The sequence below is a fragment of the Pelecanus crispus genome, chromosome 1, assembly GCF_030463565.1.
Source record: "Pelecanus crispus isolate bPelCri1 chromosome 1, bPelCri1.pri, whole genome shotgun sequence".
NCBI lineage: Eukaryota > Metazoa > Chordata > Aves > Pelecaniformes > Pelecanidae > Pelecanus > Pelecanus crispus.
Window position 1 is genome coordinate 38,514,907 of NC_134643.1, and position 11,978 is coordinate 38,526,884.

Here is an 11,978-nt window from a genome sequence, read left to right on the forward strand (position 1 = left end):
TATTATGCAAAACAGATTTTTTAAAATGTGACTTCACCTCCCATTTGATGCCTCACCTGCCTGGGTTCAGTCCGAGTGCCCAAGCAGTACAACCATCTACTTATTCTTTGCTTTCTTCCCAAAGTCACCTCTAGTTTCCTCTTTTAGGGGACTAAAAAATGGAACAGAATTATAGGTTCTGGTATTTTTAACTTTTTCTTATTATTTTCAGTAATAAAGGACTTCCAGTTTTCATCATCTAAGCCACTTTTCATGGCACCGCAAAATTGCAGACAGAACAGTGTTTTGACCTGGGCCTCCATGACATGCCTACTCCCACGACCGTCACCCCCATCCTTATCCGTGAGGCGGCTGCTCAGGCAATGGAGCCTCCTGATGTCCCCAGCTGGAATCCAGCCGTTTGGCATCCAGACCTTCACTCTTCCAGCTCCCAAACAGGCAGGAGCCCTGTCCCTGGCTGATGGTCACAGGGCCACCACCACTGCTGACCCCAGGCTCCCAGCGTTTGGGGGAGCAGGGGTCTGCGGATACAGCGTGTCTGAGCAACAGGTCAGGCTAGGGGCAGGAATCCAGAGGGACAGAGAGATCAACTCTGGCTTGATGATGAGGTAATTTGTTGTGGGCAAGTGTGACAGGAAGGTTTAAGGAGAACAGGACAGCTGCAAAAGCCCTAGAGATGCAGCAAAATTGTGATTTACCTCTGTCTATGGGGCACAGTGCCAGTGCCAAGAGCGGTGGAAATCCTACCCATGGGCTTTGCTCCTCAACAGGGTGGTGTCAGACTTGGCCCATTGGTCCAGCCTGTCCAGATCCCTCTGCAGGGCCATCCACCCTCGAGCAGATCGACACAAACAGCGAGGAAGTGCAGTACTGGGAAGACAGGAGCCTGTGTCCCACTTCTCATTTGGTCTCATCTCACCCACCAGGAATCCATCTTGAAAAACAAGAATTGAAAAGGCTCACTTCTTAGTCTGATATAAGATGAAAGAAAAGATACTTTTTGGCTGGCATATAAGAGTTGGACTTCAAAAACATTTGAACAATTCTGAAGAGCAACATGAAAATTGTGGTGTTGCGGCAGGATACAACAACTGAGAATGAGATGAAGTCTCAGGTAACTGAATTGAAGCTAAATGGAGCAAGAGTCCTCATCCAGCAAAGCCATCTCACACAGGCACTGGAGTCCCCATGTTCTATTCCAACAATGAGGTTTGGCTGGAATGTTGTGATTACCATTTAATGTCTGGTTTAATATCTTAGTGAATAAGCTACTGACAGCATAGCTGAATGGGGAAAATATGTTTTTCCCAGCAAAGAGAATACAGAATATTGACAAATTGAGAACTGTTCTCACCAGAACATAATTTTCTCTTCACCTTTGAGCCTGCTTTCTGCAAAAGGCATTAGCTTCATACTCCCTTGGTAAAGTCAACTGCAACAAACATCCACAGTTTGAGCTATGCAATATATGAACTTTGAAATGTTCATTTTTGGAATAGTCATTCCACAGCCACATTAAAATTTTGGTTGGCATGCTAAAAAAAGGTTAATGAGATCTCTGGCAGTAAGAGAACCATCTCAGATAAATTGCTTTCTAAACATTAGACGTAGACATTGTATTCCTTTCTAGAAAGAAATATCAAGTCAGACTACCTGCCCTTTCTTCCCAGTTCAAGGTAAGTTGTAGCCATTGTCTCAGAGAGTTTCTGGGTTGACTCATCTCAAGTTAACATACGAACTGCTAAAAAGAAAAGTGACAGAGGGTTTTTTCACTATCTCTGGCTTTTTTGAAGAGCTAATGGAAGACAAGCTGGTTGAAATTCTGTTTGCCTGAGGCACACAGGTTTTTTGATGTGTGAGTAAGGTATTATTAGTTTTTTTCATCATAGTAAACATAGGACAAGTAGGACTGTGTGCCTAGGCTTGTAAATTTTCATGACAGCTTTGCATACTGGAATGATTCATGTAATGAAATAATGCTGGAAGTTAATAAAAGAAACATAGCTTCTCCCATCATCCAGATACTCACCAAGATACAGAATCCTACAGCTTCTTGAAGTCAGTAAAATTATGCCAAATGATTTCAGCAGTTTTGGAACATACACATAAAGACCAATTCAAATTTTCCTTCCACATTGGTACCTGCTTTGTGTGGTGAATTACCCAGGGCATTGTTCTAGCAGAAGGTAAGTAAAATACTTGCTTAACACTAAAGATAGAAGAATCGATCCTGTGTTTCATTAGCAAAGTAATGAAAATCCAGGAAAAGAGACAGTCTAGCTCTAAATACCTATCTGGGCACAGCCCTGTCCTAGAAGAGGACTAAACATTTGGCCAGACACCTAACCTTGCTGTGTACACACTTGTCTGCTTGACTTAACTGACCCCTCCATTCCTGCTTTTGGACACACAGAGGATCAAACTCATCTGAGCAGCAAAACGACAGTTCTGGACCGGTAATTAAACAGATCCAGAAAACAGAGACTGCTTAGTCAGAGAAAGAAGGAAAGGAAATAAAAGGTTTAATGTCTACAACTTATACAATGAGCTCAAATTTAAGCACTGCAGGGCTTCATGTTGCATGTCTGGGCCCCAAAACAGAGTCCAGGAGCCTGCGCTACAGCTTCATATTGAATGCACAGAGGTACTCAGGCATCCCTTTTCTCACTGTCTTCTATTATGCTGGCCTGCTTGCGCATTGGTTTTACAGCTCTCCATCCTGATATAATTCTTTCTCCCCACGCACTGCATAGTTTCATACCTGACTTTGTACAAACTTGGGAGACAGCTGACACAAGCCTTGGGACTCTGTTTTGCATGCCAAATACCTAAAGGACAGTACATCATCTGGCTCGCCAGCACTGAAGTCCTCCATTGAATTCAGCCAAAGGAAGTAGCAGTTTAAATCCATCAAACAGAAAATTGGACCTGAGAAGAAAAGGAAAATTTTAACTGCACGGATAAATGTCAATATGCTGTGGGGCATTTTGGGAAGGTGCAGCTGCTGTTGCTGTTGTTCTTGAGGAGTCGGCAAAAGCTGCAGCTCTGCAAAGTGAACCTGATTTGACTTGTTCCCTGTGGCTCCCAGAATTGAGTCATACTGTTCAGTATGTCCAGCTTTGGTACAAAACCTGTTCATTACGTCACCTCCAGATCAACTATGCAAGTAAAATGGATCTGGCACACATTTTTAACTTGCAATGATTGTCTTTGCCAACTTTTCCTAATTAGTGCAGATTCTCTCCATGACCTATTTTCAGGAACTGAGCAGTTCAGTCAGGCCTGGCTGATAAGTGCCTGTGCTTTTACTTCTACAAAATAACGAAACGCTCATCTGTAACTTCAGATTTCCCTTTAGCTGCTGCAAAAAGGTTATAGGTACAAAACAGGCCACATATTTTCAAGGTTAAACCTTGAAAGTCCTTCAGTTCCTCAGCACCGCAGACATTTTTAATCAGAGAATCTATTCTCTACTTCATCTCCACATTACTCTGTATCTATATAGAGCAGATGTGACTCCCCCACCTCAATTCCTCACCAGGCTGCAGAGTAAGATTTGCACTCATTTTCTTTCTCTTGTGGTCCTGCCTGTTTGTTCTTCAGTGAATCTTATTATCCTATCTGAACAACCATACAGTTTAATGGGCGGAGCAGAGCCTACTTCCCTGGACATCATTGCCTATAGTCTAGCAGCAGGACAAACTTTTGTGCAGTAAGAGATGTGGCTGTGAATCCCGCTGGCTATGGCAGGTATGCTTTCTGATGGAGTACTCTAACCTGTAGGCAGCTACACAGTGGAAAAGACTGGACTATGCCCTATTCTTTAAAAGAATAACTGTAGGTATCAGATGCTATCTGCCCCATATGGCCAAGACACCCACTCCCAAGCTGGAGAGCAGAAGAGGGATTCCAGGCTTACTCCCATGCCCATGTCTCCTGGCCCACACAAGGCAGCTCCTGCACAGCACACAGGATTTTCTGGGCGGTCGCTTCTCCCCACGCACTATAAAAGGGAAGTGAACAGCTAAGACTGCATTTGGCATTAGGCACTGCAGTGCTTGATTTGTAGGGACTAAAATCTTACACTAGGCCAATTTGATGTATTTAAAAGACAACCTCTGAAATGCGCTGATAACCCTGTACCAATCCTTCACAGTTCTCTTCATGAAAAGAGATACAAAGTCCTCCCAGTCTAACACAAATTCAAACCAAAGCAAGAAACTCTCCAACAAAAAAACTCTTGTGCTACATGGTTCTGTCCTGCTCTGTCCTGACTACTCAGATGGGATGCATCAGCTGTTGGTCCCCCAGCTCACTGTGACTGCTTGGGAGCTGCCCATAAGGCTCTAGATTTAAGAACTGGCTGCTCTTCGCTCTGCTCTGCAGGCTGAACTTGCCAACTTCTGAGTCATGTCCTATTGCCATGGGTTTGGGTTTTGAGATTGACTTTTTTTTTTCTCTGTAGGTACTTTCAAGTTAGCTGAGAAGGTTTGGGGGAAGAGAGGAGGGAAAGACAGATAGTAATTGGGTCTTCTGATTAGATTCCCTTCACTAATGACAGAATTTCACAGAATCACAGAATGGTTGAGGTTGGAAGGCACCTCTGGAGGTCATCTGGTCCAACCACCCTGCTCAAGCAGGGCCACCTATGGCCAGTTTCTCAGAACTATAGCCAGATGGCTTATGAATATCTTCAAGGATGGAGACTCCACAACCTCCCTGGGCAACCTGTTCCAGTGCCGAGTTTAATAACATATATGTTCATATTCATAGTAAGTTCAGCGCATTTCTTACATTTTATAAAATTAGGTGAGGACACATAGAAGAAAAAAAAAATGTGTAGTATGAAACTAGTGTTCAAAATTCTGAGTCTGAAGCAATAGTGCCTGAGAAAATCTGGCCTTTGTTCTCATGTAACCATACAGTGAAAAAGCTGTACAGAGCTGAGTATGATATGAGGGAGTACTATTAACACCATCCTCTCTTAGATGATCTCCCACGGCTATTTTCTTAGAAGGAGTGATCTAGCACTCAGTTATTTCTTGAAGATTCCTTAATAGGCAATTAGGTGTAAAAACACCAAAAGAGCACAATCTCAATAGGGACTTGGGCCTGTATATAAAAATAAGTAAATAAAATAAAATAAAATAAAATAAAATAAAATAAAATAAAATAAAATAAAATAAAATAAAACAAAACAAAACAAAATGGACTAGGGTTTTGATAAAATATAGAAATAAAGTAGAACTGATTACCTATGTCCAAGAATTCAATTCAAAGAACTCTGCAGCAGCTGGTTAGTAATGCTGGAGTCACCTTACCTCACTAGAAGCTTGCCCATGCAACTTGAAAATTCTTGTTTGGTGTAGCTGAATTTCCACATGTATCTGGGATTTCTTACCTATGGTAACTACGCATCTCCTTAAGTCTTTTAGGAGGTCCAGTCCAAAAGGCTGTCTCAAAGTTTAAGACCCTCAAAAGGGCAGGAGACCACAAAACAGAGATGTGAAATTGGGATACCCTTTCTATCACCCACCTTCCGGTTAGAGTATTCACCCCTAAAATAGGAGAGGTACTCCTAATTCACTCCATCAAAGTGAGCTTGAGTAGAAGGGTGACTCCCACACTGCAGGGTGTCCCACACAGTGTGCTTCAGGGAATTGTTGACACCTTTCCTGCTGAAGCTGGGCCTGCAAATATTAATGAGATTTACAATTTCTTCTCTATGTATGTGCTTCACAGAGGCTAGTGCACTGAAGACCATGGATTAGAGTGTGCATCAGAGCTGTGATTGTTTTACTAATGTGTTCCACTCAGTCTTTTTAAGATACAGTGCAGTAGTTACAGTTTACAGAAACCTGGGAATATAGTATAAATTGGATGTAATTTTTCAGGTGTATTTAGCTTACCTAAATCCAGATGAAGTACATTGTAAACTACTGATATGTGCCAAGATGGTCTGCATATTAGTGGCTTTCCTTACACAAGGTAGAGGTCCAAGCCATAGGAGAGCAAAATAGCCCCAATTTCTTGTCTCTGTGGGTACAGAGATGTAAGCACTAACTGGTAGAGAAAAAAGAAGGAGCGGCATCCCCTGACTACATGAAGGATGCTTTATAAATCCTATAAATCCTGAAATATTCAAGGAAAAGAAAACAGCTTATGCATAATTATCCTTGAACTGCAATACTGTAATGTGTGCTTAGGAAAAACATCAGAAGCACAGAATGCTTGATTAAGGCAAGGCATATTGATGATTGGGAAAAGGAGCTTGATTTTTTAATAAATGTCATTTTCAAAGCTATCAGGCAGAGTCAGTGTTCATAATTCTATGGTCATGCAGTATCACAGGGACATAATTAAAAACACTTACTTTGCCGAGCTGGGAGACATGCAGTTGCCAGGCAACATCTTATGTACCTTGAGAACATATAACAACGCACATGATTTATGTAGTGCTGCTGTTGTGCCTCCAGATGCTGATACCATTGTATCTAATGCAGATTCTCATAGGCTGAGCCGCCACCTAGCTATAACCATCATGCCGAGTCTATTCCTTGGTTTGCCAGCACCATCCATCAGCTGCAAGCCCATTTTTAAACATACAGCTTGAATCACTGCTTAATATAGTCAGTACAGTAAGAAGTAGTTGGTTGGAAAGGAGCAATAGTGAACTGCATTAAGCTCCATTAATTACTTTTCTGATCATATCAAATTATCAATCTAATAATATTAAATTATCAATGTAAAAATTATTAATATAGGTGGTGGTTTTTACCGTATTTGGGAAAATTAAGGCATTTATAAAATGCATATGTCACAAGTCATCATGTCCCCAGAAGCCACAAAGATTTCTGGGATATGAAAGCCACACAAAAAATTACACCCAGAATTAGAAATATTGGAGATCTCCCAAGATAATTGTTTGTGTTTTCAGGTTCTTGGAGAGAAAGAACCTATTCCCATTCTGGTTCTGTCACTTGGCCTGGGCTAGACGTTATCATTCACATGGACGTGGTTTCATCCACTGTCACACTTGAAAACCCATAAAAGGAGGCATCAGCTGCTGTAGAGGTTCAAACAGTTGGACTCGATGATATTAAAGGTCTTTTCCAGCTTAAACGATTCTATGATTCTATTCTATGATAAAAATACCAGTAATCTGTGTTATGAAAGCAAACCTACACCAACTCACATATGTTCAAATGAATGGCATGTATTTTGTGTTGTATTTGTTGCAGCTATTTGATGTTGGAGAATGATACTTGCAGGATGTTAATATAGCAAACCTTCCTTATCCTAGTACATCTCAGACGTTGTGGTTTCATAAGCCATGCCACCCTACTCAACACGAACAAACATATTTACATGGTAGTCAACAGGAAAAAACTGGTTTGAGTCTCTATGAAAATCTGGTGCACATAGGTTAATTTTCACAGATTTTACACAAATCTTTGGTCAAAAATATTATTACATTGTGAGGAGAGAAGGGAGAATCAGCTAGTGTATTCGGGGTGGGGGTGGGGTGGGGGAAAGGTGGTTTGAATATTTTCTTTTTGAGATTTGGAAGCTTTGGGTTGGTGTCTGCAGAAATCTCCTCCTGGCAGTAGTCGCTGCCCGCATCTTCCCACTGGAGGGAGCTGTGACATCTGAAATACATCAACAGCCTCGGCGGGAAACTGCCCCGGAGGCCCCCGGGAAGGGTTTTCTACACATCTTTTGTCTTCTGCACTTTTGAAAACTATGGATCATCTTAAACAGATATTGTCAGTTACATTAAGTCTTCGGTCAAAATAAATTTTTGAAGCAGTTGGTGTTAACAGCAAGCTTTCAGTTATATGCATGCATATGAGAAACGGAGAGATGACTCTATAAAAAAACATTAATCACTTGGAGACAAGTATTCGTGTGTAGTTTGCAATATTTGTGCACCCGATTATTGTGACATTAGGCTGCTGAACAGAAACAACAAAAGGAAGTTAAGACTAAGGAAAGTGCAAACACATGGCAAAAATGAAAAGAAAAATTGCTCTTGAACTCCTTACTGATTTTCTTCCACGTGGGACATGGCTTCTTGGACACCAGAACAAAAGCTTAAAAGCTTTACTTTGAAGCCACAGTTGTGAAGGGAAGATCATTATATTTTACCTTTGAACTACTATGTGTCTCCTGTTGATGAGAGCCAGCAGCCCAAGTGTGCAGAGAAGGTCGGCTGCAACCGGAGGATATGACGGAAAGCCAGGTCCAATAAAGGTCGTGGGTACCCACGGCATCTCCTGGCTCCCGGCCCCCAGCGAGCGCACGCCTCTGCAGCAGGCACTTGGGCACTACCTCCTGAGGAACCATAGGCACCTCAAAATTCACCCAACACCCTGCATACTACATGAAGAGACTCTCCCAGTCAGGCAATAAGAAAAGCCAAGGACAGACAAATGTCTAAAGTTTCCCTCCTGCCCAGGGCTTGGTGTTTAGCACAGAGTTTTGAGAGGGAGACGGCAGCAAGGACGACCTTCCCTTTAGAGAGTCACACAAGTATCAAGTCTTTAAGAGAACAGCATTCAGGTTATCCCTCGTCTTTCAAAACCCGATGGCAGGAGAAGAACACTGTGATGCCTTTTAATACAGGGGAGCAGCAGCCCAAGAAGTGGGAGGTCTGGATTCAATTCCTTCTGCATCCTGAAACCGTTCCAGCTGCCACCACCCAGCTCACCCTGGAGTGCTCTTGAGCCATGCTACCAGCTGGGACTTTGAGTGATGTTAAACTGTTATTAAGCGAAATGTAGAAATACTGGGTCTCCCCAGGCCCAGCTTGATGCCTGTATCCCTTCCTACCTCCGTTTGCCCAGGTATCACCACCTTCAGCCATCTGACAAACCTGCACGATTCTGGTTTGTCTTTTTGCAACAGTGAAGGCAAAAGTAGCTGAGGGAAAAGAGAACTCAGGAAAGCAGCACGTTGCTGCTATCAATAATCAAAAGACAAAATGCTACAGAAATAGCCTTTCTTTTTCCACTTTCGTTTCTCTCCACATATGCTTTGCTCTTGGGCAAGGGATCAGCCAGGGGGTGGGCCAAGGGGCTGAATCAGAGAAATGGCAGCGTGCTGAGTAGACTGTTAATAGCAAGGCACTTTTTTAGCCTGATAGGCTGCAACTGTTCCCACCCCTCCAGCCCACACTAATGAACAAGCAGACTAGCTAGATGTTTCTGAGAAAAAGAACAAGGCTGACATTTGAAGTGTCATTGCTAGGCTTCAAAATTAATGCCCTTTTGAGATAAATGAGAGTGGTTTGCAACCTTTAAACTACTGCCACGGTCTGAAGCAGCCCAGAAAGATGAGATTCTGCAAAATCTGGATGGCCTGTGAAGGCCATATAAGGATAGCAAGACCAGGAGTTGCATTCCCCTATCTAAGTTCTGAAGGTACAACCCAGCAGCCTTATTCATATAAGCATTCTAGTTAAAGCCAGATAACAGCAGCATGATGAAGTACATAGGATTGATTTTTAAATATACAGTGTTCTTAATTCTCTGATGCTGCTTTAAGCAGTTTCTTCTCCTTTTAAACTTAACACAACTTCTAATGTTCTCCACTCAAAACCATTAGCATGAGAAGTTCAGGAGTAATGAAGTAGAAGTATTTCACTTTTAGCTGAGAACTGATGGAACAAACATAAACAATGCAAACAGAAAATTTAAACCCAAAAGCTAATTATCAGAGTTGTAATTATCTACTCATCAAAGACTAGAATTACCATGAACATGGCCCCTTAGGCTCACTTGGAAGAGTTCTCTCAAACAGACTGGTGTTCCCCCCACCAGGCTTGGAAAGAACAGCTAAACCAAAAACCACCCTAGTGCTTCTCTGGACAACATAGCTGTTAAATTTAAGAAGTAAGATAAAGATCCAGAATAATGGTAGCGCACGTAAGCTGGAAGGTGTAAGGCACATGCAGTTGCCTAAATTTAGGTGTGTGAAGCTTACAAATTGGACATTCATCTCATTATGTTGAGAAGTGGAATACCAGAGTCTCAAAGGTTACCAACACAACAAAAGTAGCCCTACAGAGAATACAAACCCTGCAGTGAGAATGCAATTACTTCTATATTTCTTCTCCTTCAAAATGGCAAGACCGCCTCGGTCTCTTCTCATTAAGTGAGAAAGTTATTACTTGGAATTCATTCCTCCTTGTAATTACTAATTGGGAAGTGAATAGTAATACCATATAAAAGAAGGATAATATTCTTAAAGAGAGTAAAAGGCATAAGGCAGCCTCATCACTTCCTATATATTAGTTATGTCATTAGTCCTATTAGCATGGCTTAAAATGAACATGTTAACAAGGAAACATTAAACTGCACTTCATGACTGTAAAGCCAAAGGACTAAATATTGACATACCAATTACAGCTTTAAGTCTCATTAATTTCTTCAAACAAAACTGCAACAAAACTAATGTTGGGAGGTTTGGGGTTGGTGCTTTTCTTTTTGCTTTAGAAGAAACTCAATGCTTGTTCCTGTCCCAGACTGTATCAGTCCTCCAGGGCTGAAACTTACCTTATTGAGACAGAAGGATCTCTTTCATGTAAAGTCGGTGATTTCACCTGGAAGATTTTTTTTTCTGTGATGTGAACAATTTTCCACTGGACATAGATGTATTTCATGCTGAAAGAGCCGTTGCATGCATTTGAACATGGCAAATTGGCTGTATACACACATACACAGACATATATATAGAAGGTTACCTAATGGTATTTTTCCTGAATCCTCCTTCAGACGACAGGCCGACAGGATTACTTTCCAACGTGACTGCAAATAGTAAATGAACAAACGCAGCCTGCATACTCTTAGCTGTGCATTTTATTCAGCAGCAAGGGACTATCAGCATATTTCTAAGACACTGTTGTTAATATTCAGCGTATCACACTCAGGTTTTATGAAGAGGATGTGATTCCTGTCTTATATGACCCCTGGTTATGATAAGAAGGAAAACTGGAACAAAATCCATCCTAAATGAAGTGTCTAAAATAAGTCAACTGTGGTGATCACCACCAAGGACATGCCCACCCCTCTTGATTGACTTTTGAAAGAGGTCAAATGACTTGGTTAAATAACTCATTTAGATTAGGTATATGACTTTAGTTGCCTAAATTTAGGTGCATGAAGCTCACAAAACGGACACTCAGATCATTATGCCCAAAAGAAACGCAGCAATTACTCAACAGACAAAAATGGTGATCCAAAGAAGTACATAGTAAACACCTAGGGCTTGAAAATTATTATGGACTCAGGTATAGCATGAATTTAAAGCACATTACTGGCTCTACATACTCCACCTGTAGACAGTCTTATTGCAAAATAAGAATGCTTTTTCTTCCTTTACTCTTCTTCTGGAAGAGATTGTGTCCACCAGCCCTTGCAATCAATACACCCGTGAGAGTGATCAGAGTGCTGTTCCTGGAAATGAAAGGTTAGTGACAGCTCAGGCTCACAGAGAAACTCAAGCGAGGGAAACATCTTTCCTGAACTACTGAAGTTTGGGCAGCTCGCGATCCTCATTTCATTGCTGTGAAAGTCCAGCTGACTGCTTTAGAGCCACTCACTTCCAGGTCAGCCAGGGTGAAGTCCCAGCTCTCCTGCAGCCTGTGACATACCCCATACACCCAGATTTCATCCATGTCTCAGGAGTTTATAAGCATGGAGCAGCATTAAGTGGGGGGCAGGGGAGAGGAAAAAAGCCTTGCTGGTTTTATATCTTAGATAAGCAACTATATTTACTAAAATAATCTAATTCCCAAGCAAATAGATTTGATTCTATAGAAATGTGCATCTTATCGGCGACAAACTTTTGAACAAGCTCTTTCAATGGTGCCTCTTACTGATTTTTCAATAACAATCAAATGTTTCATTGTTTCAATTAAAGCTCGGTCTTTCATTTAGAGACTTACTGTCCAACTGTAAAATGACTGACTGTAATTA